The following is an 11,629-nucleotide window of genomic DNA, read 5'->3' as shown; positions in this document are numbered from 1 at the left end:
TTCCAAAGCACAAGTATTATTCAAGTAAAAGTACAGTCAGTTACACGCTATTGATCCAGACACAATTCGGCGCAAATTAATTATACAGACCCAAGTACAGTATACATACGCAGCGCTTCCGGACCAGATGTTAGGCATCAGCAAGAAACCCCTCGTCTATCAGCATTCAGCACGAAGACTAAAGACCCAGTGTTGGAGCACACATATTTATACCCCCCAGGAATAGACAACACAATAGAGAAGTTTGTTGCTGATGCTGTTGGTTCCCAAGGGGGATACATCTGTTACAGAGCATTTAACAGGCTGATTCAAATAGACACAACCCAGCCTCCAACAACTGAGGGTCCCTAGATTCCCACCACATGCAACATCCTAACAGTTATTCATATCATATACATTTTGTTGCTTGAAGTCTCTGCGGTCCATAAGTTGAGAATGCATGATGCGATCTCCCCACCGATAATACCGGAATACTGTGGAAAGAGTACCCATCAGTACAAAACCAAACACGGCTTACTTATCATGTATAAAACCTTAGTTACCAAACAATCTTTATTTCATAGCATTTATACTTAATGAACAAGTTTAAATCTTATACCTTAGAGCTTATGAAACCTTGTATGTGAATATGTAATGTGTGAGTATGCAGGGTTTGATATAAAAACGCTAGTTAACTGGGGACAGATGCGTGCGCATTTAGCTACTAAACAGTGTTTTCATATAGGATCTTATGCATTCGCTAATATGCGACTAGTTAACAACGCAATTGTGCGTATTACTGTGTATATGAGAAATTATGAAAGATGCAATCGCATGGTGCTAATAGTAATCTCACCATATGTACTTAATTGTGAGTTTATCTAAAATGGCGCTGGGGCGGCCATTCACAAAATGGCGTCTTGCGATTTTATTTCCAAGATGGCATCTTGTGGCCAGTCGCAAGATGGTGTCGCCGTGATTCAATTTTAAACTGATCTTGTCTCAGCCAATTATCCAGCTTTGACCGGAGATGGGGTTGTGTGAAATATTTAAATGGTGCAACATAGCACTGGGTGGGGTAGTGCCACAATGAGTGCCTATGACCACTGTTGAGTGGGGTTGGGGGTAATGCCACTGGGGATTTATAACCATTAGGGGTGTAATTCCACTGGCGCTCTATTGCCACTGGTTGGGACATACAGACACTTAGGTGGTGCTAGACACTGCCCAGGCATATTTTTTCCACTAAATTATATAGTGGCTAGTGTATAGCAGATCTCCAGTCAGGTGACTAGCTGACAAGGAGATTTCCAATCTGGTAGCTAGTGTACAGTATAGCGAAAAATCCAGTTAAGCAGACCTTCAATTTGCTGGCTAGTGCACAGGAAACTTCTAATTTGGTGTTTAGTGTATATCATACCCCCAATCTGATTATATTACTTAGGCAATTACCCTCCTCATGTGAGGCAATCACCAAAGCAATCGCAAATCAACTCAGGCCAGCTCCCATGCTCCATCACTTGCTTATAGCAAAGGGCTATACTTGCTAGGAGGAACATATTGAAGATAGTTTGCTATTTATCAGGATGGGTCACCTTATTTAGATTTTAGCAAGAAATGTGATATTGTGTCCCACAGAAAATTAATTCAGAAGCCAAAACCCGTACAAGTGGAATGGGTAAAGAATTGGTTAAATGAGTGTTGTGGCATAGAAAATGTTCTGGGTCCTGTTCTGCTTTATATATCCATTCATTCATATTGCAGATTATATAAAGATCTGTAGCTACACTGACACTCTAGAAGGGCGCGTCAGGCTTCTTTTTCATTCAAAATGTGCCTCTTATTCGCATAATTAAAATTATTTGATGCAACATTGCTAGCGTCCACTGATCATTGGGGTTTGCGACTGGGTCTGAATGCGAGCAAGTTCCATTGTGATTTAACTGCGACTTTGTACGTGTATCAAACCAATTCTTGTGCAGTTAAAGTCACAGCCTAGCATCTCTAGTACACTATGGACCTCATTCAGAGCCGCTCGCTCATTAGAAGTGATTTTCACACATCTGCGCATGCGTCTAAGTCGCAGTGCGCAAACTAGCATCTGCGATGTATTATCGAGCGCTCCTAGTACACAGACAGGATGCTACTTTGAGTGACAGATTGCGCCGTTTGTGGGTGGTAGCAGGGGAAGGTGCTTGTGAATGGGAGAGTGGTTGTGCGAACACAGGCATGTCTGACCACCAGAGCGGCATTTAATGGGTGTGCATAATTAGCAAAGTAGCGTCATTGCACACGTGACTTGGTTGTCTTTTAGCCTAAACTGCTCACAGTGCTTGGGGTAGGTTAGGTCAACCCCAAGTGCTGCGAGCAGCTCTGTTGGCCCTCGATGTTCACAATTAATCAGACACTTCCCGGAAATGATGTGTGCTGCGAGTGACAGGTGGGAGGTTTTATAGTCCAGCGTATGCTGTCGTCGCTCACTAAGACATACAGGGCGTCCTTACAGCGCAAAGAGCGAGCGCCTGATTTGCATACCCGGTCCCTTTTTGCAAGCGAGCGGCTCTGAATAAGGTCGTATGAGTGGCTTTTCGCTGTGTTTGTGATGCGACTAAGATGCAAAATGTAATGATTCCTGAGAATCTTATGAGTTTCAGTCGCGACGGGCGTCTCAAGCTGTATGGCATAAAGATGCTCAGTGTATGAGAACAGATCTGTACTAAAACAATTTGAATCTGTTTGTAATTTGACTGAATATCACTGGTCCGATGACCCTGAAATAGGGGTGTGCACCGGCCACTTTTCGTGTTTTGTGTTTTGGATCTGGATCTTTCTTCGTGTTTTGGATCTGGATTGGTTTTGCCAAAACCACCCTTCTGTGTTTTGGGTTCTGGCTTTTGTGTTTTGGATCTGTATTTTTTTTAAAAAAGCAAAAAAACAGCTAAAATCATAGAATTTGTGGGTTTTTCTGCCCCTATGCTATTATTAACCTCAATAACCTTAATTTCCACTCATTTCCAGTTTATTTTTAACACCTCACAATAGTGTTTTTATGTCCAAAAGGTTGCACCGAGGTAGCTGGATGACTATGCTAAGCGACACGAGTGGGCGGCACAAACACGTGGCCCATCTAGGAGTGACACTGCAGTGGCAGACAGGATGGCAGTTTGAAAAACTAGGCCCCAAACAGTACATAATGCAAAGAAAAAAAAGAGGTGCAAGATGGAATTGTCCTTGGGCCCTCCCACCCACCATTATGTTGTATAAACAGGACATGCACACTTTAACAACCCAATCATTTCAGCGCCAGGGTCTGCCACATGACTGTGGCTGAAATTATTGGTTCGTTTGGGCCCCCACAAAACAAGCTGGCAATTAATCTGTCCCTGCACAAACTGGCTCTACGGAGGCAAGATGTCGTCCTCATCCTCCTCATTCACCGATTCCTCACCCTCTTCAGTGTTGTGTACATGCTCATCCTCACAGAGTATTAATTTGTCCCCGCTGGAATCCACCACCACAGGTCCCTCTGAACGTTATGGAGGCTGGTCTCCCTGGAAGAGTTGATAATTCATTTTTATGAACATCATCTTCTCCACATTTTGTGGAAGCAACCTCCTACGCCTTTCACTGACAAGGTTCCCGGCTGCACTAAACACTCTTTCGGAGTACACACTGGAGGGGGGGCAACTCAGGTAAAATAGAGCCAGTTTGTACAGGGGCCTCCAAATTGCCTCTTTTTCCTGCCAGTACATGTACGGACTGTCTAACATGCCTACTTGGATGCTGTCATCGATGTAATCCTTTAACAGACAGACGCACGCTTGTCGCTGCTGCTTTGAGGATGCAGGTGCAGCTACAGCCCACACAATTCACAAAGACAGAAAAAAAAAAGAAGAATTTTTTTATTGTTTGTGGAGCGCACTTTGAGGGTTACACCACCCTTTAACAAACAGACGCACGCTTGTCCCTTCTACATTGAGGATGCAGGTGCGGCTACAGCCCACACAATTCACAAAGACAGAAAAAAAAAAGAAGAATTTTTTTATTGTTGGTGGAGCGCACTTTGAGGGTTACACCACCCTTTAACAGACAGACGCACGCTTGTCCCTTCTACATTGAGGATGCAGGTGCGGCTACAGCCCACACAATTCACAAAGACAGAAAAAAAAAAGAAGAATTTTTTTATTGTTTGTGGAGCGCACTTTGAGGGTTACACCACCCTTTAACAGACAGACGCACGCTTGTCGCTGCTGCTTTGAGGATGCAGGTGCAGCTAAAGCCCACACTTTTCACAAAGACAGAAAAAAAAATTATTATTTTGTTTGTGGAGCGCACTTTGAGGGTTACACCACCCTTTAACAGATAGACGCACGCTTGTCCCTTCTACATTGAGGATGCAGGTGCGGCTACAGCCCACACAATTCACAAAGACAGAAAAAAAAGGATTTTTTTTATTTTTTGTGGAGCGCACTTTGGGGGTTACACCACCCTTTAACAGACAGACGCACGCTTGTCCCTTCTGCATTGAGGATGCAGGTGCGGCTACAGCCCACACAATTCACAAAGACAGAAAAAAAAATAATTTTTTTTATGTTTGTGGAGCACACTTTGAGGGTTGCACCACCCTTTAACAGACAGACGCACGCTTGTCGCTGCTGCTTTGAGGATGCAGGTGCAGCTACTGCCCTCACATTTCACAAAGACAGAAAAAAAAATTATTATTTTGTTTGTGGAGCGCACTTTGAGGGTTACACCACCCTTTAACAGATAGACGCACGCTTGTCCCTTCTGCTTTGAGGATGCAGGTGCGGCTACAGCCCACACAATTCACAAAGACAGGTAAAAAAAGATATTTTTTATTGTTTGTGGAGCGCACTTTGAGGGTTACACCACCCTTTAATAGACAGACGCACGCTTGTCGCTGCTGCTTTGAGGATGCAGGTGGAATCTAGACGGGATTTGGAACCGGGGACACACTACCTCCATCAATTGTCTAAATCCCACTGCACTAATGGCGGATACTGGACGCACGTCTAACACCAACATAGCAGTCAAGGCCTCAGTTATACGTTTTGCTTCAGGATGACTGCTGTCGTACTTCATCCTCCTCGCTAAGGACTGTTGGAGGGTCAATTGTTTAGTAAAAGTAGTGGTGTTCCTACTTTCTCTCTGGGATGATGAACAACTCCCAGCAGCAGCAACAGCACTAGGAGGAAGTGGTTCTTGATCTTTCCCTATTTTATTTTTATCGGAGAAAGTTAGGTCCTCCATTTATGTTATATTGATATATACGTGCGGCTAAAGCGCACACAAACACAGAAAATATTTTTTTATTTTTGCTGGAGAGTAGTGCACTTTGTGGGTTACACCACCCTTTAAGAAATGAGCCAGCCGGCTCTTTACTTATGGGACACAGGCGCACGCTTGGCACTGCTCCTTTGTTGATGCACGTGCAGCCACAGCGCACACAATTCACAAACACAGAAAATATTTTTTTTTTTGGTTTGGACTGTAGTGTACTTTGGGGGTTACAGCACCCTTTAACGGTCAAGCCAGCCGGCCCTTTACTTATGACACAGGCGCACGCTTGGCACTATTTTGTTGATGCACATGCGGCTACTGCGCACACAATTCACAAACACAGAAAATAATTTTTTTTTTGGTTTGGACTGGAGTGTACTTTGGGGGTTACAGCACCCTTTAACGGTCATGCCAGCCGGCCCTTTACTTATGACACAGGCGCACGCTTGGCACTACTTTGTTGATGCACGTGCGGCTACTGCGCACACAATTCACAAACACACAAAAAATATTGTTTTATTAGCACTTGGGGGGAGCACCCCTGATGGACAGAGCACCCCTTGGACAACACTACAGCACCCCTTTAGGACTGGGACACTGCACAGGACTTTGGAGTGGACACAGCCCCTATGGAGAACTGACTGCACAACACAGTCCAGCCAGCCACTATGGACTTTGAAGTAGTGGACACAGCCCCTATTAACAACAGTAGCACAGCACAACCAGCCCCTATGGACTTTGAAGTAGTGGACAACAGCAGCACAGCGCAGCACAACACTACTCTGCACTACACTACACTGCCCAGCCAGCCCTAACTCCCACCCTCCCTCTTCACTGTCCACAGCCGAGTGAGAAAATGGCGCCGACGCGGGTACCTTATATAGGATCCAAAACCCGCGACTCGGAAGGCGGGATGATGACGTTTTGCCTCGATTTCAGATCCGAGTCAGGTGGGAAAAGTCGAGCCTGACTCGGATCTGCCTCGGATCGGGGGGGCTCGGATTTCAGAAATCCGAACCCGCTCACCCCTAATATGAAACATAAAAGAATTTCATGTATATACACAAACTTTGTTTGAGCCACAGAATTATTGAAAATATTGTATAAAATTACCTTCAGGCTGTGTGTATAAGGTGTATATGATTCATAAATGCATTCTGTGTTTAGATTTGGGTCCTATTCCTAAGACATTTCAATATGGTATACAAATATTCCAAAATACGGAATATTCCGATATCCAAAATACTGTTGGTCCCAAGCATTTTGGATATGGGAGACTCAACCTGTATATATATATATATATATGTATTAGGGGTGTGCACCGGCCACTTTTCGTGTTTTGTGTTTGGATCTTTCTTCGTGTTTTGGATCTGGATTGGTTTTGCCAAAACCACCCTTCCGTGTTTTGGGTTCTGGGTTTTGGATCTGTATTTTTTTTTTAAAAAGCATAAAAACAGCTAAAATCATAGATTGTGTTGATTTTTCTGCTCCTATGTTATTATTAACCTCAAAAACCTTAATTTCCACTCATTTCTAGTCTATTCTGAACACCTCACAATAGTGTTTTTATGTCCAAAAGGTTGCACCGAGGTAGCTGGATGACTATGCTAAGCGACACGAGTGGGCGGCACAAACACGTGGTCCATCTAGGAGTGACACTGCAGTGGCAGACAGGATGGCAGTTTGAAAAACTAGGCCCCAAACTGTACATAATGCAAAGAAAAAAATGAGGTGCAAGATGGAATTGTCCTTGGGCCCTCCCACCCACCCTTATGTTGTATAAACAGGACATGCACACTTTAACAAAGCAATCATTTCAGCGCCAGGGTCTGCCACATGACTGTAGCTGAAATGATTGGTTCGTTTGGGCCCCCACAAAACAAGCTGGCAATTAATCTGTCCCTGCACAAACTGGCTCTACGGAGGCAAGATGTCGTCCTCATCCTCCTCATCCACCGATTCCTCACCCTCTTCAGTGTTATGTACATCCTCATCCTCACAGAGTATTAACTAGTCCCCACTGGAATCCACCACCACAGGTCCCTCTGTACGTTCTGGAGGCTGGTCTCCCTGGAAGAGTTGACAATTCATTTTGATGAACATCATCTTCTCCACATTTTGTGGAAGCAACCTCCTACGCCTTTCGCTGACAAGGTTCCCGGCTGCACTAAACACTCTTTCGGAGTACACACTGGAGGGGGGGCAACTCAGGTAAAATAGAGCCAGTTTGTACAGGGGCCTCCAAATTGCCTCTTTTTCCTGCCAGTACAGGTATGGACTGTCTGACATACCTACTTGGATGCTGTCACCGATGTAATCCTCCACCATTCTGTCAATGGTGACAGTATCATATGTAGTGACAGTAGACATGTCAGAAATTGTTGCCAGGTCCTTCAGTCCGGACCAGATGTCCAAACTTGGTCCTGCCTGCCCTGCATCACCACCAGCGGGTTGCTTAGGATAGCTAAGTTTTTTCCTGGCAGCCCCAGTTGCGGGAGAAAATGAAGAAGGAGCTGTTGACGTGTCACGTTCCGCTTCAGCTGACAGTGTGTTCACCAGCAGGCTTATGTCGGCCGGAAAGAGAGACACCACATAGGCTTTAAACCTAGGATCGAGCACGGTGGCCAAAATGTAGTGGTCTGATTTCAACAGATTGACCACCCTGGAATCCTGGCAAAGCGAATGAAGGGCTTCATCCACAAGTCCCACATGCCGAGCGGAATCGCTCCGTCTTAGCTCCTCCTTCACTTTCTCCAGCTGCTTCTGCAAAAGCCTGATGAGGGGAATGACCTGACTCAAGCTGGCAGTGTCTGAACTGACTTCACGTGTGGCACGTTCGAAGGGCTGGAGAACCTTGCACAACACGGAAATCATTCTCCACTGCGCTTGAGTCAGGTGCATACCCCCTCCTTTGCCTATGTCATAGGTGGATGTATAGGCTTGTATGGCCGTTTGCTGCTCCTCCATCCTCTGAAGCATATAGAGGGTTGAGTTCCACCACGTCACAACCTCTTGCTTCAGGTGATGGCGGGGCAGGTTCAAGAGTGCTTGCTGGTGCTCCAGTCTTCGGCACGCAGTCGCTGAATGGCGAAAGTGGCCTGAAATTTTTCGGGCCACCCAAAGCGTCTCCTGCATGCCCCTGTCGCTTTTCGGAAAATTCTGCACCACCAAGTTTATTGTGTGAGCAAAACATGGGACGTGCTGGAATTTGCCCAGATGTAATGCCCGCACAATATTGGTGGCGTTGTCAGATATCACAAATCCCCAGGAGAGTCTAAGTGGTGTAAGCCACTAGGCGATGATTTCCCTCAGTTTCTCTAAGAGGTTGTCGGCGGTGTGCCTCTTACTGAAACCGGTGATACACAGCGTAGCCTGCCTTGGAACGAGCTGGCGTTTCTGAGATGCTGCTACTGGTGACGCTGCTGCTGTTGCTGCATAAGGTGATACATCTACCCAGTGGGCTGTCACAGTCATATAGTCCTTAGTCTGCCCTGTTCCACTTGTCCACATGTCCGTGGTTAAGTGGACATTGGGTACAACGGCATTTTTCAGGACACTGAGGACACTTTTTCTGACGTTTCTGTACAGTCTCGGTATCGCCTGCCTAGTGATGTGGAATCTAGATGGGATTTGGAACCGGGGACACACTACCTCCATCAATTGTCTAAATCCCACTGCACTAATGGCGGATACCGGACGCACGTCTAACACCAACATAGCAGTCAAGGCCTCAGTTATACGTTTTGCTTCAGGATGACTGCTGTCGTACTTCATCCTCCTCGCTAAGGACTGTTGGAGGGTCAATTGTTTAGTAAAAGTAGTGGTGTTCCTACTTTCTCTCTGGGATGATGAACAACTCCCAGCAGCAGCAACAGCACTAGGAGGAAGTGGTTCTTGATCTTTCCCTATTTTATTTTTATCGGAGAAAGTTTGGTCCTCCATTTGTTATATTGATATATACGTGCAGCTAAGGCGCACACAAACACAGAAAATAATTTTTTATTTTTCTTGGAGACTAGTGCACTTTGTGGGTTACACCACCCTTTAAGAAATGAGCCAGCCGGCCCTTTACTAATGGGACACAGGCGCACGCTTGGCGCTGCTCCTTTGTTGATGCACGTGCAGCCACAGTGCACACAATTCACAAACACAGAAAATATTTTTTATTTTGTTTGGAGTGCACTTTGGGGTTACAGCACCCTTTAATGGTCAAGCCAGATGGCCCTTTACTTATGACACAGGCGCACGCTTGGCACTACTTTGTTGATGCACGTGTGGCTACAGTGCACACAATTCACAAACACAGAAAATATTTTTTTATTTTGTTTGGAGTGTACTTTGGGGGTTACAGCACCCTTTAACGGACAAGCCAGTTGGCCCTTTACTTATGGGACACAGGCGCACGCTTGGCGCTGCTCCTTTGTTGATGCACGTGCAGCCACAGTGCACACAATTCACAAACACAGAAAATATTTTTTTATTTTGTTTGGAGTGTACTTTGGGGGTTACAGCACCCTTTAACGGACAAGCCAGCCGGCCCTTTACTAATGGGACATAGGCGCACCCTTGGCGCAGCTTTGTTGATGCACGTGCAGCCGCAGTGCACACAATTCACAAACACAGAAAATATTTTTTATTTTGTTTGGAGTGCACTTTGGGGGTTACAGCACCCTTTAACGGTCAAGCCAGCCGGCCCTTTACTTATGACACAGGCGCATGCTTGGCACTACTTTGTTGATGCATGTGCGGCTACTGTGCACACAATTCACAAACACAGAAAAAATATATTTTTTTTTGCACTTGGCGGGAGCACCCCTGATAGACAGCACCCCCTGGACAATGCTACAGCACCCCTTTAGGACTGGGACACTGCACAGGACTTTGGAGTGGACACAGCCCCTCTGGACAGCTGACTGCACAACACAGTCCAGCCAGCCCCTATGGACTTTGGAGGAGTGGACACAGCCCCTATTGACAACAGCAGCACAGAGCAGCACAACACTACACTGCACTACACTACACAGCCCAGCCAGCCCTAACTCCCACCCTCCCTCTTCACTGTCCACAGCCGAGTGAGAAAATGGCGCCGACGCGGGTACCTTATATAGGATCCAAAACCCGCTAGACCCGGAAGGCGGGATGATGACGTTTTGCCTCGATTTCAAATCCGAGTCAGGTGGGAAAAGTCGAGCCTGACTCGGATTGGCCTCGGATCGGGGGGGCTCGGGGGGGTTCGGATTTCAGAAATCCGAACCCGCTCACCCCTACCCTGAAACAGTTGATTTTACACTCGGCTATAGAACGGTTGCAGTTGTAGTGGTTATATTGTCACTTTATTGGTTACCGGTAAGCAGAGGTGTCAAGAGAGGTGAAGCAGGATATGGATTACCTGGGCCTCTGTAAGGACCCAGGAGTACAGTAAAGGCGTAGCCACCAGTAACGTGCGGTGAGGTAAATGGCTGGCACTGGCTAGTATCACAGCCAGATTTACAGATACATATATGAACCAGGGATGTGTGGAAAAGGTAGACAGGGGAGGCAGTGCCTCACCTGCCATACACTCTTTACTCCAGAGTTTTGACTATAACAATTATTAGAATAATACAAAGAATATATTTATAACATTTACTTTAAATTTTTCTTATAATGTTTATAGTCAAAACTCTGGAGTAAACCTAAGTATGGCAGGAAAGGCTCTGCCTCACCTTACCACACATCACTGGTAACCATATACCCCACAATTTTGTGACTACGGCCCCTGGTGTGCGTGCTGACACTTTCAGATGGTGTACACCATACTTACATAGTGAATGTAGGTGCGTAACCATGATCCTTCCTGTGGCCACACCCCTTGAAATTTTGGTGGCCCTGCTGGTAAGAACTCACCTAGAGTACAGTGTATAGTCCTGATGCCCTATGGGGGCCCCATAGCTAAAATTTTTACAGGGTTACAGGCCCTGCTCTCAGCCTACCACCCCCATCCGGACCCCCTGGGCCTGAGCTCCCCTACCGCACACTGCTCACTCCCAGACTTACCTGATCCATGGTCGCACTGTGCGGGGAAGGCACACCTTCTCTCCCGGTCGGCTCCATCTCACTGACTGATGCTGGAAGGAGGCTGCCACGCCTTCTCCCAGTATCAGTCAATGGGGAGAGCTGGAGGCGGAGCAGACTGGGAAGACGCGACCACGGAGCGGGGGGGCCGCGACCAAGGAGCAGGTAAGTGGAGTAGAGGGGAGTGAGGATAGTGATGGGGGAGTGAGGAGGGTGCGGAGGGAAGGGCCGTGGACAGAGGCCTGACACCATAGGTGCAGGGGGAGGGCCGGGCCCCGGGTTGGCCCCATAGCAG

This window comes from Taudactylus pleione, unplaced genomic scaffold (genome assembly GCF_031769625.1).
Source record: "Taudactylus pleione unplaced genomic scaffold, aTauple2 ptg001123l, whole genome shotgun sequence".
Lineage (NCBI taxonomy): Eukaryota > Metazoa > Chordata > Amphibia > Anura > Myobatrachidae > Taudactylus > Taudactylus pleione.
The sequence above is the reverse complement of the archived record's forward strand: the minus strand, read 5'-3'. Positions refer to the sequence as shown.